General features: G+C 45.1%; 12 non-coding genes and 1 pseudogene across 12 annotated transcripts; all 13 read right to left on the bottom strand.

Annotated features, from left to right (window-relative positions):
- Window positions 1-1,183: 1,183 nt before the first annotated feature.
- LOC143869471 (uncharacterized) lies at window positions 1,184-1,992 on the bottom strand (annotated as a pseudogene).
- A 4,609-nt stretch (window positions 1,993-6,601) lies between these two features.
- On the bottom strand, window positions 6,602-6,720 carry LOC143871888 (5S ribosomal RNA). The gene has a single exon (XR_013246646.1). It is a non-coding gene; the product is annotated as a 5S ribosomal RNA (ribosomal RNA).
- Window positions 6,721-7,317: 597 nt separating this feature from the next.
- On the bottom strand, window positions 7,318-7,436 carry LOC143874610 (5S ribosomal RNA). The gene has a single exon (XR_013249285.1). It is a non-coding gene; the product is annotated as a 5S ribosomal RNA (ribosomal RNA).
- Window positions 7,437-8,033: 597 nt separating this feature from the next.
- On the bottom strand, window positions 8,034-8,152 carry LOC143871887 (5S ribosomal RNA). Its single transcript, XR_013246645.1, has one exon. It is a non-coding gene; the product is annotated as a 5S ribosomal RNA (ribosomal RNA).
- A 597-nt stretch (window positions 8,153-8,749) lies between these two features.
- Window positions 8,750-8,868, bottom strand: LOC143871886 (5S ribosomal RNA). The gene has a single exon (XR_013246644.1). It is a non-coding gene; the product is annotated as a 5S ribosomal RNA (ribosomal RNA).
- Window positions 8,869-9,465: 597 nt separating this feature from the next.
- LOC143874063 (5S ribosomal RNA) lies at window positions 9,466-9,584 on the bottom strand. Its single transcript, XR_013248753.1, has one exon. It is a non-coding gene; the product is annotated as a 5S ribosomal RNA (ribosomal RNA).
- Window positions 9,585-10,181: 597 nt separating this feature from the next.
- On the bottom strand, window positions 10,182-10,300 carry LOC143874315 (5S ribosomal RNA). The gene has a single exon (XR_013248999.1). It is a non-coding gene; the product is annotated as a 5S ribosomal RNA (ribosomal RNA).
- A 597-nt stretch (window positions 10,301-10,897) lies between these two features.
- LOC143874929 (5S ribosomal RNA) lies at window positions 10,898-11,016 on the bottom strand. The gene has a single exon (XR_013249599.1). It is a non-coding gene; the product is annotated as a 5S ribosomal RNA (ribosomal RNA).
- A 597-nt stretch (window positions 11,017-11,613) lies between these two features.
- Window positions 11,614-11,732, bottom strand: LOC143871884 (5S ribosomal RNA). The gene has a single exon (XR_013246642.1). It is a non-coding gene; the product is annotated as a 5S ribosomal RNA (ribosomal RNA).
- Window positions 11,733-12,329: 597 nt separating this feature from the next.
- Window positions 12,330-12,448, bottom strand: LOC143871883 (5S ribosomal RNA). The gene has a single exon (XR_013246641.1). It is a non-coding gene; the product is annotated as a 5S ribosomal RNA (ribosomal RNA).
- Window positions 12,449-13,045: 597 nt separating this feature from the next.
- On the bottom strand, window positions 13,046-13,164 carry LOC143871882 (5S ribosomal RNA). The gene has a single exon (XR_013246640.1). It is a non-coding gene; the product is annotated as a 5S ribosomal RNA (ribosomal RNA).
- A 597-nt stretch (window positions 13,165-13,761) lies between these two features.
- LOC143872948 (5S ribosomal RNA) lies at window positions 13,762-13,880 on the bottom strand. Its single transcript, XR_013247672.1, has one exon. It is a non-coding gene; the product is annotated as a 5S ribosomal RNA (ribosomal RNA).
- A 597-nt stretch (window positions 13,881-14,477) lies between these two features.
- Window positions 14,478-14,596, bottom strand: LOC143872946 (5S ribosomal RNA). Its single transcript, XR_013247670.1, has one exon. It is a non-coding gene; the product is annotated as a 5S ribosomal RNA (ribosomal RNA).
- Between the last annotated feature and the right edge of the window lie 182 nt (window positions 14,597-14,778).

Here is a 14,778-nt window from a genome sequence, read left to right as displayed (position 1 = left end):
GACTTGAATTCAACCTTGTTTTGATATTTCCATTGACCGTATTCTCTTTTAGTGTCTGAAGAGGTTTCCCATATTTTTTATCACTTCCAAGCATGTCCTTGTACGAGAAGTTGCAGAAAAGACAAGTTGATTTTGTGCCTATATCAAATCATTGGAGTGCCAATGTAATTTCCCTATATCCGAACAGCAAGTGGTTGAGTCAACTACACAGACAATGTCCAGTGGAGGAAAGGAGGGTTTGGAATATATTATTTTCTATATAAAGGAGTGGTGGTTTAGCAAAACCTGGGTGGACCAAGACTAATTTGAGAGCAAGGTGATTAGAAAGAAGAAATTAAGTGGGGAGGTGCAATTACTACAACAGAGGTATGTTGAAATCATCACATTGCTTTTCATCTATAAATAGCATTCGATCAAGGAATTTGAGGAGAAGCTCATTTGAGCGTTTGGAAAAAATTAGAGGGTAAAAATCCTAGCCAAGCCACCCTCTTGTACAAGGGAATAGTCATGAATATTTAATACACCAAAGAGGTGGCTGTCTAGAGAAGAGGAGGGAGATGAATAAAATATTTCTTATAATGGAAAGGGGGTTGATTTATTAGATTAAGGAGGTGTCAATACCAATTTCTATGTGTATGTGACCATGAGGAAAAGACAAATGGGTGGTGTGATTATTGAAGTGGGGGTGCTACTATGATTTTCTTTTTTTTCTCTCACTCATAAAAAGGAGATTAGAATTGGGAAAAAGGGGGGCTGTCCAGGGCACTAATGAGGGTGGGTGTCAATATATCATTTCAATAGATATTGCTCTTTTAGAGCTCTTCAAAGGGGTGCTGTCCTTGAAATTAAAGGGGTGAAAATTTATCATTCCCTTTAAATATCCATCGAGCAAAGGCATAGAAGAGGGGGGTTTTTTTTTCCAGAGGGGGCGTGAGTGAAAGCGAGAGTAGAGAGAGAAGGGGATGCAATGAGGGGGGTGCCATTGCCAAAATCAGGGTGTGCTGAAATCAGCACACTCCTCACCTATAAAATGCTCAACCGAGCAAGGATTTAAAGAAGGGGGATCTCGTTTTTTTCAAGAAGACAGAGGGAGAAAAAGGGGAGAGCTGAGAAGAGAAAGGGGAAAATATGGGTTTATTAGGGCTTCTCCCCAAATTCGTCTTCTCAGGCAAGACTCCGGCTAAATTCCGGCCGGCCTTAATCCTCCAAGCTATTCTCTTTCATTCTTTGCTACTTTTATCATTTTTCATCATTTTCTTTTGTCTCAAACCCTATGATATCTAAACCCTATCACCGTAACCTTCTTTGAACATAGCAGTGTTATGTAAAAGGATCTGTTCGAGGCTCCATCTGAGATTTGAAACGATCGCCTCGTTTTTCTTTGCCACGGTGAACCAGATCTGATTTTCTGCGCTCATTTGCTTCACATTTTCTTCTAGTTCTGCGTTCCTCTGGTTCATGTTCTGAAGCTCTGTTTCCTTTACTGTTAGCCTTTTCAAGACTTCTTGATCTAAGATCGAGAACAGAGATCTACAATTCCTGTTTCTTGACTCTTCCAATCCAAACCAAAGTTTCTCGTTCTGGAATCGGATCCATGTGTCAATTTCCGTGTTCTGCTGGTATACGCAAGAGGCAAGATCTTGAGCGAGAGGCTCAATAAAAGGAGATCTTCCGCTTGTTGATGTCATTCCAGATCCGTTTAATAGATTATCATCGTGAGGTTGTTGCAAACCGGTTGAAATCGTAGCAGAACCGGTTTTCTGTGGAACTTTCGGAATGTTTACGAATCGGAACTGTTAATTCACTCTCAGGATCATTGAAAACCGCTCCATTCTTCAAGATCTGCTCTCCAGCGTAATCGCAGTAACCTCTCAACAAATTCATGCTCTGGTTTTCTCTATGCTAAATTTTGCCAGAATCTGATGATTTCACCGATCTAAGTATTAGATCCGATCGTATTTTCTCCTTGACTGTGGCCTGTTCCGACCTCATCACCGGAATCCGATTGTTCCGACGAAATTTCGTTTCTACTCGTCATCATCTCCGGTCACATCTAGCAAGATCTGATCATTGCAAATAGTGGTGAGAAATCATTTTGCATCTTTGGACCTTCTTTTCATCAATTACACAGGTAGACTCCTTTTCCTATGAATTGAATTGAAATTATGGCAGGGATTAAGGTGTGTAGTTGATTATTATCATTAATTGCTCATGATTTCATATTGTCATGGTTGATAAGTTCTGTAAATTTTTTCTGATCAGTTGTTTTTTTTTAGATATGCATCATGATAGATTGAGAAAATGGGTTTTAGATATTTGAATGAAATTTATGTTGGTCTGTCATGGCATATGATGACTATAGGTGGATTGGCCTTGTGTGTTTATTGAAGTCACTCAAGTTACACTAATGACTTTCTTTTAGGGGATTCGAAATGGCTGATTCCAACAAAAGCTTAAACTAGTCATTCGCTCATTAATTTTAGACTCTTGATTCTTGGCAATTGTATGCAAAGTATAGAATTGTCATTTTTGCTTTGGGTAAATTTTCGGGTCATCTCATTGCTCAGATTGTTCCTTTTGATTTTTTTTAAGACAATGTTACTGATTTTCTTGAGTTAAGAGTTGAAGCAAGTAGTGGATGATTATTGAACCAAGGCTGTACCAATGCTTGCTCTTTTAGAATGTAATAGTATTATTATTGTGTTGTATCAATGATTGGACCGACTTAATAAACTCTTATTTTCTTCATTAAATTGGCCTGCTAGTATCATTTAGAGGATCGCAAAAATACACAACACTATATAGTCATGGATAGCAAACAGTAAAAGGGCAGGTGGAATATAGAACTTGTGATAACACTACCTCATAATGAATGAATTGTCAACTAAGGTGTTTCATGAAAATTTAAAAGTTTAGGGTATTAGTTGATAGTTATGAGCATTGACACCATCGGGCGACGAAGGCGCTAGCCCAAGCCCATCATTAGGGGACTTGCTCAGTCTAAGTAACACTCCCCTCTTTTGTTTGAAAGACTTGCCTAGTCTTCTAGACGTTCATTCCTTAAATCTTAGGTCCCCATTTATTGCAAGGGCGATGAAGGAGTCATCCCAAGCCCATCTTTTAGAGAGACCTACTTGGTCCATGCAGTATCCCTCTTTCTTTTATCTTTTATAAAGATAGTCTCAAGTCATTAGATCCTCCCATTCATCGCCAGGGCGATGAAGGCGTTAGCCTAAGCCCATCCTTAGGGGACTCGCTTAGTCCAATTAGCACTCCCCTCTTTTTTTTAAGACTTGCCCAGTCTTTTGGGATACCGTTAAGCATTTGTCATTTAGAGCCTCAATTTAGGGAGACAAGCTATGTCTCAGGTGAGCAAAGTCACATTCTTTTAGAGAGACATGCTGCCTCGTAGAAAAGCTTATCCTCAGGGAGACAGGCTATGTCTCATGTGATAAAATTCAACCCCTTTGGAGACAGGCTTTGTCTCATTTGTCATAATTGTCCTCCCCTTCTTTTAGGAGACATGCTTTGTCTCATTAAACCCTCCTCTTTGTGCGTCGTTTGGTTTTGGGAGAACACCCTACTCGGCTTGGCTTCATACCCCTATCCTATATGGGTATCTGGTTGCACATTTGTTGCACCCTAGGGCTAGGTAGCTGTCCGGCCCGGCTGGGTGTTTTACCTTTGCCAAATATGCACAAGGTCTCTTTTTCCTTGTTAGTATTTTCTCTATCCTACCTCTGTGTCTAAGAGACTTACCTAGTCTCATTTTCTTGCTAAACCCTCCTCTTTGTGCGTCGTTTGGTTTTGGGAGAACACCCTACTCGGCTTGGCTTCATACCCCTATCCTATATGGGTATCTGGTTGCACATTTGTTGCACCCTAGGGCTAGGTAGCTGTCCGGCCCGGCTGGGTGTTTTACCTTTGCCAAATATGCACAAGGTCTCTTTTTCCTTGTTAGTATTTTCTCTATCCTACCTCTGTGTCTAAGAGACTTACCTAGTCTCATTTTCTTGCTAAACCTCCTCTTTGTGTATCATTTGGTTTTGGGTGAACACCCTACTCGGCTTGGCTTCATACCCCTATCCTATATGGGTATCTGGTTGCACATTTGTTGCACCCTAGGGCTAGGTAGCTGTCCGGCCCGGCTGGATGTTTTACCTTTGCTAAATATGCACAAGGTCTTCGCTTATTACTTGTGAGTTTTATCTCAGCTTGATAGTCTCACTAGCACCCTTCTTTATCTCTTTTTCTTTTAGGAGACAGGCTTTGTCTCATTAGCACCTCCTTCTTAAGAATCCTATTTTCAGAGTCAGTCCTTAGCCTAGGAGTCTGTCCTTAGCTAGAGAGTCTGTTTTTCTTTCAGGAGTCAGTCCTATCATCATAGGGGTTAGGATTTTATCCAACCTCTCATCAAATCTTGTGTTTTTTTCTTTCCGCTCTTGTAAGGTATAGGATGCTGTCCAACCCTTGCAGAGTTGTTATTCTGTTCATTTTCCCTCCGCAAAGCATAGGATGCTGTCCAACCTTTGCGGGATATCAGGAGTCTGTCTTCCCCTTATGATGATAGGATTTGTCTCCCTTGAGTCAAAAACACTTAAAAACAACAAAAACACCTAAAAAACCAAAAATCTTGAGTCATTAGGAGTAGTTAGGAAATCTGTTTCGAACTACGTTGGCTTGATCCTCTTCCACGAGGTACGTAGTGCAGCTTGAGATTCTTATCTCAGGTCCAGCCAAACCTTTGTAAATAAATCATTTACCCATTTTAAGAAAAAATACCAAAAATCTTCAAAACCTTGTTTTCAACAAGATCTTCCTCTAGAGTTAGGAGTTTGTCCTAGTTAAAGAGTTTTAGAGTTTTGAGTTTGTCTTTGATGTGTTGTGTGGTTTGTTTGTGTTTGTGTTAGAGTTAGGAGTTTGTCCTAGAGTTATAGGAGCGCCTCCGTCCATGTCAGTTGGCGATTCATATCGCCGATTGATGATTAAGTCTTGGATACGCTAGTGATCCCATTGTTTCCCTTAGGGCGTACAGCCTAGCTACACATAGATTATAGGAACCACCTGCATTAGCTTAGGGCTAACCTGCATTTAGTTAAGGCATATAGGGTGTCCTAAAAATCTACAATCCATTGGAATTTAAATAATCACACAAGAAGCTTTAAGAACTAGTCCGGTCTTTTAGATCGAGTCTAGGATAGAGGTCTAGATGTCTTAGGCATCATAGCTTAGAATAGGTGCGAAGAACTACGTTGCCTTAATTCTCGTGGAGGCGGGGATACGTAGGCTTCTTTGGATGAACATCAGATCATCTAAAGACTCGGGCCTAGGTATAGATTAGAGTCTTAGGGTTGTATAGTATCGAGTCATTTTTCTATGTTTTACAGTGTTTTCTTACTTTATTGCGCAGACCTTATACATTTAGCTGTAACATGCATGTGTTTGCACACCAGAACTTAGACACCCATTAGGCATGTCACTTATAACCTAGTTTTGCTTAGGCGACACTTCTTTCATTTCTTTTATGTGTGCTTATTATTCATCTCCGAGACATGCATGATTAGATAGACGTCTTCTCGGAGATATTGATTCCCATTTCATATGACTTTTGCCCAAAACTCTTCAAAATCATTAAGTAAATGGCATAAGAGACCAGGTGCTTGCACTTGGGCGGACGAGGTGCTCTTTGGACCTTCCGAATTCGTAACCAGGCACGAACCTTCTTTTATATCTCTGGTTATCCGTTGCAACAGAGCATAGTGTGGGATCCAGGGCCTACTTCCCTGGATGGCGACTCTTCTTTGTATAAGGTACGCCTCGAATCTGGGCTAGTCCCCGAATCGAGAGGTATCTCACTTTTGTATCGCCACTCATGCTGTGAGAGGCATTTCTTCTTTCGAGAGTTCCTTGGTAGAGCTCTCCATTCACGTGGATGATCCTGAGACTGTTAGCGCATGGGGGCACGTCCCTCACCGCCGCTCTCTCTCGGATCGGGGTCCACACCAGCATGCCTCTCCATTGTCAAAGTAATAAAGAGTTTCCACTCGCATTGTCGTACGAAGTCCGTTTAAATAAAAGTGCGAAAAAATCCTGCTAGATGACATCGGATGGACGATCCGAGCATGTCGGGTAGCCGGATGACCGCTAGGGCTGTCATCGCGCGATGAATCTTCCCGAGTACCCCCGAATCAATATAAGAATCGCCACGATCTGACGGGCGGATCAAAAGTTATCGTCGGAACGATATTTGTGCACCAAGGGTAGCTCACGGCCAGTAAACACCTTCCGACCGGATTCATGACTTTCATCCACTAGTACACTCATCCGCTATAGCCTGTACATCACTGAATCTGAACAAACCCCCGCTATAATTTGACCGCAAATGAAATGTCAGAACGAATTCCGTTTATCGAATCAAACGACACTATCAGCCCGCCATAATAAAGACCGGACGTCTTTGAATTCACCATCCGGAAGAAAATAAAAAGATCCGAACCGAAACGTAGGAGGCGACGCACTAAACGTGCGTTTCAGTTCGCATCGATGTTCCAGAACCGAAAGATTGTTCGAAAAAAGTGGTAGATAGCCGAAAAAAGTGACAGGGGTGCAACACGAGGACTTCCCAGGAGGTCACCCATCCTAGTACTACTCTCGCCCAAGCACGCTTAACTTCGGAGTTCTGATGGGATCCAGTGCATTTGTGCTGGTATGATCGCACCCAGCATGCCTCTCCATTGTCAAAGTAATAAAGAGTTTCCACTCGCATTGTCGTACGAAGTCCGTTTAAATGAAAGTGCGAAAAAATCCTGCTAGATGACACCGGATGGACGATCCGAGCATGTCGGGAAGCCGGATGACCGCCAAGGCTGTCATCGCGCGATTAATCTTCCCGAGTACCCCCGAATCAATATAAGAATCGCTACGATCTGACGGGCGGATCAAAAGTTATCGTCGGAACGATATTTGTGCACCAAGGGTAGCTCACGGCCAGTAAACACCTTCCGACCGGATTCATGACTCGCATCCACTAGTACACTCATCCGCTATAGCCTGTACGTCACTGAATCTAAACAAATCCCCGCTATAATTTGACCGCAAATGAAATGTCAGAACGAATTCCGTTTATCGAATCAAACGACACTATCACCCCGCCATAATAAAGACCGGACGTATTTGAATTCACCATCCGGAAGAAAATAAAAAGATCCGAACCGAAACATAGGAGGCGTCGCACTAAACGTGCGTTTCAGTTCGCATCGATGTTCCAGAACCGAAAGATTGTTCGAAAAAAGTGGTAGATAGCCGAAAAAAGTGACAGGGGTGCAACACGAGGACTTCCTAGGCGGTCACCCATCCTAGTACTACTCTCGCCCAAGCACGCTTAACTTCGGATTTCTGATGGGATCCAGTGCATTTGTGCTGGTATGATCGCACCCAGCATGCCTCTCCATTGTCAAAGTAATAAAGAGTTTCCACTCGCATTGTCGTACGAAGTCCGTTTAAATAAAAGTGCGAAAAAATCCTGCTAGATGACATCGGATGGACGATCCGAGCATGTCGGGTAGCCGGATAACCGCTAGGTCTGTCATCGCGCGATGAATCTTCCCGAGTACCCCCGAATCAATATAAGAATCGCCACGATCTGACGGGCGGATCAAAAGTTATCGTCGGAACGATATTTGTGCACCAAGGGTAGCTCACGGCCAGTAAACACCTTCCGACCGGATTCATGACTTTCATCCACTAGTACACTCATCCGCTATAGCCTGTACGTCACTGAATCTAAACAAACCCCCGCTATAATTTGACCGCAAATGAAATGTCAGAACGAATTCCGTTTATCGAATCAAACGACACTATCAGCCCGCCATAATAAAGACCGGACGTCTTTGAATTCACCATCCGGAAGAAAATAAAAAGATCCGAACCGAAACGTAGGAGGCGACGCACTAAACGTGCGTTTCAGTTCGCATCGATGTTCCAGAACCGAAAGATTGTTCGAAAAAAGTGGTAGATAGCCGAAAAAAGTGACAGGGGTGCAACACGAGGACTTCCCAGGAGGTCACCCATCCTAGTACTACTCTCGCCCAAGCACGCTTAACTTCGGAGTTCTGATGGGATCCAGTGCATTTGTGCTGGTATGATCGCACCCAGCATGCCTCTCCATTGTCAAAGTACTAAAGAGTTTCCACTCGCATTGTCGTACGAAGTCCGTTTAAATGAAAGTGCGAAAAAATCCTGCTAGATGACACCGGATGGACGATCCGAGCATGTCGAGAAGCCGGATGACCGCCAGGGCTGTCATCGCGCGATGAATCTTCCCGAGTACCCCCGAATCAATATAAGTATCGCCACGATCTGACGGGCGGATCAAAAGTTATCGTCGGAACGATATTTGTGCACCAAGGGTAGCTCACGGCCAGTAAACACCTTCCGACCGGATTCATTACTCGCATCCACTAGTACACTCATCCGCTATAGCCTGTACGTCACTGAATCTGAACAAACCCCCGCTATAATTTGACCGCAAATGAAATGTCAGAACGAATTCCGTTTATCGAATCAAACGACACTATCACCCCGCCATAATAAAGACCGGACGTATTTGAATTCACCATCCGGAAGAAAATAAAAAGATCCGTACCGAAACGTATGAGGCGTCGCACTAAACGTGCGTTTCAGTTCGCATCGATGTTCCAGAACCGAAAGATTGTTCGAAAAAAGTGGTAGATAGCCGAAAAAAGTGACAGGGGTGCAACACGAGGACTTCCCAGGAGGTCACCCATCCTAGTACTACTCTCGCCCAAGCACGCTTAACTTCGGAGTTCTGATGGGATCCAGTGCATTTGTGCTGGTATGATCGCACCCAGCATGCCTCTCCATTGTCAAAGTAATAAAGAGTTTCCACTCGCATTGTCGTACGAAGTCCGTTTAAATGAAAGTGCGAAAAAATCCTGCTAGATGACACCGGATGGACGATCCGAGCATGTCGGGAAGCCGGATGACCGCCAGGGCTGTCATCGCGCGATTAATCTTCCCGAGTACCCCCGAATCAATATAAGAATCGCTACGATCTGACGGGCGGATCAAAAGTTATCGTCGGAACGATATTTGTGCACCAAGGGTAGCTCACGGCCAGTAAACACCTTCCGACCGGATTCATGACTCGCATCCACTAGTACACTCATCCGCTATAGCCTGTACGTCACTGAATCTAAACAAATCCCCGCTATAATTTGACCGCAAATGAAATGTCAGAACGAATTCCGTTTATCGAATCAAACGACACTATCACCCCGCCATAATAAAGACCGGACGTATTTGAATTCACCATCCGGAAGAAAATAAAAAGATCCGAACCGAAACATAGGAGGCGTCGCACTAAACGTGCGTTTCAGTTCGCATCGATGTTCCAGAACCGAAAGATTGTTCGAAAAAAGTGGTAGATAGCCGAAAAAAGTGACAGGGGTGCAACACGAGGACTTCCCAGGCGGTCACCCATCCTAGTACTACTCTCGCCCAAGCACGCTTAACTTCGGATTTCTGATGGGATCCAGTGCATTTGTGCTGGTATGATCGCACCCAGCATGCCTCTCCATTGTCAAAGTAATAAAGAGTTTCCACTCGCATTGTCGTACGAAGTCCGTTTAAATAAAAGTGCGAAAAAATCCTGCTAGATGACATCGGATGGACGATCCGAGCATGTCGGGTAGCCGGATGACCGCTAGGGCTGTCATCGCGCGATGAATCTTCCCGAGTACCCCCGAATCAATATAAGAATCGCCACGATCTGACGGGCGGATCAAAAGTTATCGTCGGAACGATATTTGTGCACCAAGGGTAGCTCACGGCCAGTAAACACCTTCCGACCGGATTCATGACTTTCATCCACTAGTACACTCATCCGCTATAGCCTGTACGTCACTGAATCTAAACAAACCCCCGCTATAATTTGACCGCAAATGAAATGTCAGAACGAATTCCGTTTATCGAATCAAACGACACTATCAGCCCGCCATAATAAAGACCGGACGTTTTTGAATTCACCATCCGGAAGAAAATAAAAAGATCCGAACCGAAACGTAGGAGGCGACGCACTAAACGTGCGTTTCAGTTCGCATCGATGTTCCAGAACCGAAAGATTGTTCGAAAAAAGTGGTAGATAGCCGAAAAAAGTGACAGGGGTGCAACAAGAGGACTTCCCAGGAGGTCACCCATCCTAGTACTACTCTCGCCCAAGCACGCTTAACTTCGGAGTTCTGATGGGATCCAGTGCATTTGTGCTGGTATGATCGCACCCAGCATGCCTCTCCATTGTCAAAGTACTAAAGAGTTTCCACTCGCATTGTCGTACGAAGTCCGTTTAAATGAAAGTGCGAAAAAATCCTGCTAGATGACACCGGATGGACGATCCGAGCATGTCGAGAAGCCGGATGACCGCCAGGGCTGTCATCGCGCGATGAATCTTCCCGAGTACCCCCGAATCAATATAAGTATCGCCACGATCTGACGGGCGGATCAAAAGTTATCGTCGGAACGATATTTGTGCACCAAGGGTAGCTCACGGCCAGTAAACACCTTCCGACCGGATTCATTACTCGCATCCACTAGTACACTCATCCGCTATAGCCTGTACGTCACTGAATCTGAACAAACCCCCGCTATAATTTGACCGCAAATGAAATGTCAGAACGAATTCCGTTTATCGAATCAAACGACACTATCACCCCGCCATAATAAAGACCGGACGTATTTGAATTCACCATCCGGAAGAAAATAAAAAGATCCGAACCGAAACGTAGGAGGCGTCGCACTAAACGTGCGTTTCAGTTCGCATCGATGTTCCAGAACCGAAAGATTGTTCGAAAAAAGTGGTAGATAGCCGAAAAAAGTGACAGGGGTGCAACACGAGGACTTCCCAGGAGGTCACCCATCCTAGTACTACTCTCGCCCAACAACGCTTAACTTCGGAGTTCTGATGGGATCCAGTGCATTTGTGCTGGTATGATCGCACCCAGCATGCCTCACCATTGTCAAAGTAATAAAGAGTTTCCACTCGCATTGTCGTACGAAGTCCGTTTAAATGAAAGTGCGAAAAAATCCTGCTAGATGACACCGGATGGACGATCCGAGCATGTCGGAAAGGCGAATTACCGCCAGGGCTGTCATCGCGCGATGAATCTTCCCGAGTACCCCCGAATCAATATAAGAAACGCCACGATCTGACGGGCGGATCAAAAGTTATCGTCGGAACGATATTTGTGCACCAAGGGTAGCTCATGGCCAGTAAACACCTTCCGACCGGATTCATGACTCGCATCCACTAGTACACTCATCCGCTATAGCCTGTACGTCACTGAATCTAAACAAACCCCCGCTATAATTTGACTGCAAATGAAATGTCAGAACGAATTCCGTTTATCGAATCAAACGACACTATCACCCCGCCATAATAAAGACCGGACGTATTTGAATTCACCATCCGGAAGAAAATAAAAAGATCCGAACCGAAACGTATGAGGCGTCGCACTAAACGTGCGTTTCAGTTCGCATCGATGTTCCAGAACCGAAAGATTGTTCGAAAAAAGTGGTAGATAGCCGAAAAAAGTGACAGGGGTGCAACACGAGGACTTCCCAGGAGGTCACCCATCCTAGTACTACTCTCGCCCAAGCACGCTTAACTTCGGAGTTCTGATGGGATCCAGTGCATTTGTGCTGGTATGATCGCACCCAGCATGCCTCTCCATTGTCAAAGTACTAAAGAGTTTCCACTCGCATTGTCGTACGAAGTCCGTTTAAATGAAAGTGCGAAAAAATCCTGCTAGATGACACCGGATGGACGATCCGAGCATGTCGGGAAGCCGGATGACCGCCACGGCTGTCATCGCGCGATTAATCTTCCCGAGTACCCCCGAATCAATATAAGAATCGCTACGATCTGACGGGCGGATCAAAAGTTATCGTCGGAGCGATATTTGTGCACCAAGGGTAGCTCACGGCCAGTAAACACCTTCCGACCGGATTCATGACTCGCATCCACTAGTACACTCATCCGCTATAGCCTGTACGTCACTGAATCTAAACAAACCCCCGCTATAATTTGACCGCAAATGAAATGTCAGAACGAATTCCGTTTATCGAATCAAACGACACTATCACCCCGCCATAATAAAGACCGGACGTCTTTGAATTCACCATCCGGAAGAAAATAAAACGATCCGAACCGAAACGTAGGAGGCGACGCACTAAACGTGCGTTTCATTTCGCATCGATGTTCCAGAACCGAAAGATTGTTCGAAAAAAGTGGTAGATAGCCGAAAAAAGTGACAGGGGTGCAACACGAGGACTTCCCAGGAGGTCACCCATCCTAGTACTACTCTCGCCCAAGCACGCTTAACTTCGGAGTTCTGATGGGATCCAGTGCATTTGTGCTGGTATGATCGCACCCAGCATGCCTCTCCATTGTCAAAGTACTAAAGAGTTTCCACTCGCATTGTCGTACGAAGTCCGTTTAAATGAAAGTGCGAAAAAATCCTGCCAGATGACACCGGATGGACGATCCGAGCATGTCGGGAAGCCGGATGACCGCCAGGGCTGTCATCGCGCGATTAATCTTCCCGAGTACCCCCGAATAAATATAAGAATCGCTACGATCTGACGGGCGGATCAAAAGTTATCGTCGGAACGATATTTGTGCACCAAGGGTAGCTCACGGCCAGTAAACACCTTCCGACCGGATTCATGACTCGCATCCACTAGTACACTCATCCGCTATAGCCTGTACGTCACTGAATCTAAACAAACCCCCGCTATAATTTGACCGCAAATGAAATGTCAGAACGAATTCCGTTTATCGAATCAAACGACACTATCAGCCCGCCATAATAAAGACCGGACGTCTTTGAATTCACCATCCGGAAGAAAATAAAAAGATCCGAACCGAAACGTAGGAGGCGACGCACTAAACGTGCGTTTCAGTTCGCATCGATGTTCCAGAACCGAAAGATTGTTCGAAAAAAGTGGTAGATAGCCGAAAAAAGTGACAGGGGTGCAACACGAGGACTTCCCAGGAGGTCACCCATCCTAGTACTACTCTCGCCCAAGCACGCTTAACTTCGGAGTTCTGATGGGATCCAGTGCATTTGTGCTGGTATGATCGCACCCAGCATGCCTCTCCATTGTCAAAGTACTAAAGAGTTTCCACTCGCATTGTCGTACGAAGTCCGTTTAAATGAAAGTGCGAAAAAATCCTGCTAGATGACACCGGATGGACGATCCGAGCATGTCGAGAAGCCGGATGACCGCCAGGGCTGTCATCGCGCGATGAATCTTCCCGAGTACCCCCGAATCAATATAAGTATCGCCACGATCTGACGGGCGGATCAAAAGTTATCGTCGGAACGATATTTGTGCACCAAGGGTAGCTCACGGCCAGTAAACACCTTCCGACCGGATTCATTACTCGCATCCACTAGTACACTCATCCGCTATAGCCTGTACGTCACTGAATCTGAACAAACCCCCGCTATAATTTGACCGCAAATGAAATGTCAGAACGAATTCCGTTTATCGAATCAAACGACACTATCACCCCGCCATAATAAAGACCGGACGTATTTGAATTCACCATCCGGAAGAAAATAAAAAGATCCGAACCGAAACATAGGAGGCGTCGCACTAAACGTGCGTTTCAGTTCGCATCGATGTTCCAGAACCGAAAGATTGTTCGAAAAAAGTGGTAGATAGCCGAAAAAAGTGACAGGGGTGCAACACGAGGACTTCCCAGGCGGTCACCCATCCTAGTACTACTCTCGCCCAAGCACGCTTAACTTCGGAGTTCTGATGGGATCCAGTGCATTTGTGCTGGTATGATCGCACCCAGCATGCCTCTCCATTGTCAAAGTAATAAAGAGTTTCCACTCGGATTGTCGTACGAAGTCCGTTTAAATAAAAGTGCGAAAAAATCCTGCTAGATGACATCGGATGGACGATCCGAGCATGTCGGGAAGCCGGATGACCGCTAGGGCTGTCATCGCGCGATGAATCTTCCCGAGTACCCTCGAATCAATATAAGAATCGCCACGATCTGACGGGCGGATCAAAAGTTATCGTCGGAACGATATTTGTGCACCAAGGGTAGCTCACGGCCAGTAAACACCTTCCGACCGGATTCATGACTCGCATCCACTAGTACACTCATCCGCTATAGCCTGTACGTCACTGAATCTAAACAAACCCCCGCTATAATTTGACTGCAAATGAAATGTCAGAACGAATTCCGTTTATCGAATCAAACGACACTATCACCCCGCCATAATAAAGACCGGACGTATTTGAATTCACCATCCGGAAGAAAATAAAAAGATCCGAACCGAAACATAGGAGGCGTCGCACTAAACGTGCGTTTCAGTTCGCATCGATGTTCCAGAACCGAAAGATTGTTCGAAAAAAGTGGTAGATAGCCGAAAAAAGTGACAGGGGTGCAACACGAGGACTTCCCAGGCGGTCACCCATCCTAGTACTACTCTCGCCCAAGCACGCTTAACTTCGGAGTTCTGATGGGATCCAGTGCATTTGTGCTGGTATGATCGCACCCAGCATGCCTCTCCATTGTCAAAGTAATAAAGAGTTTCCACTCGGATTGTCGTACGAAGTCCGTTTAAATAAAAGTGCGAAAAAATCCTGCTAGATGACATCGGATGGACGATCCGAGCATGTCGGGAAGCCGGATGACCGCTAGGGCTGTCATCGCGCGATGAATCTTCCCGAGTACCCTCG

This window comes from Tasmannia lanceolata, unplaced genomic scaffold (genome assembly GCF_043159265.1).
Source record: "Tasmannia lanceolata isolate RefF3 unplaced genomic scaffold, GAP_Taslan_0.1 ptg000003l, whole genome shotgun sequence".
Classification (NCBI taxonomy): domain Eukaryota; kingdom Viridiplantae; phylum Streptophyta; class Magnoliopsida; order Canellales; family Winteraceae; genus Tasmannia; species Tasmannia lanceolata.
The sequence above is the reverse complement of the archived record's forward strand: the minus strand, read 5'-3'. Positions and strand labels throughout refer to the sequence as shown.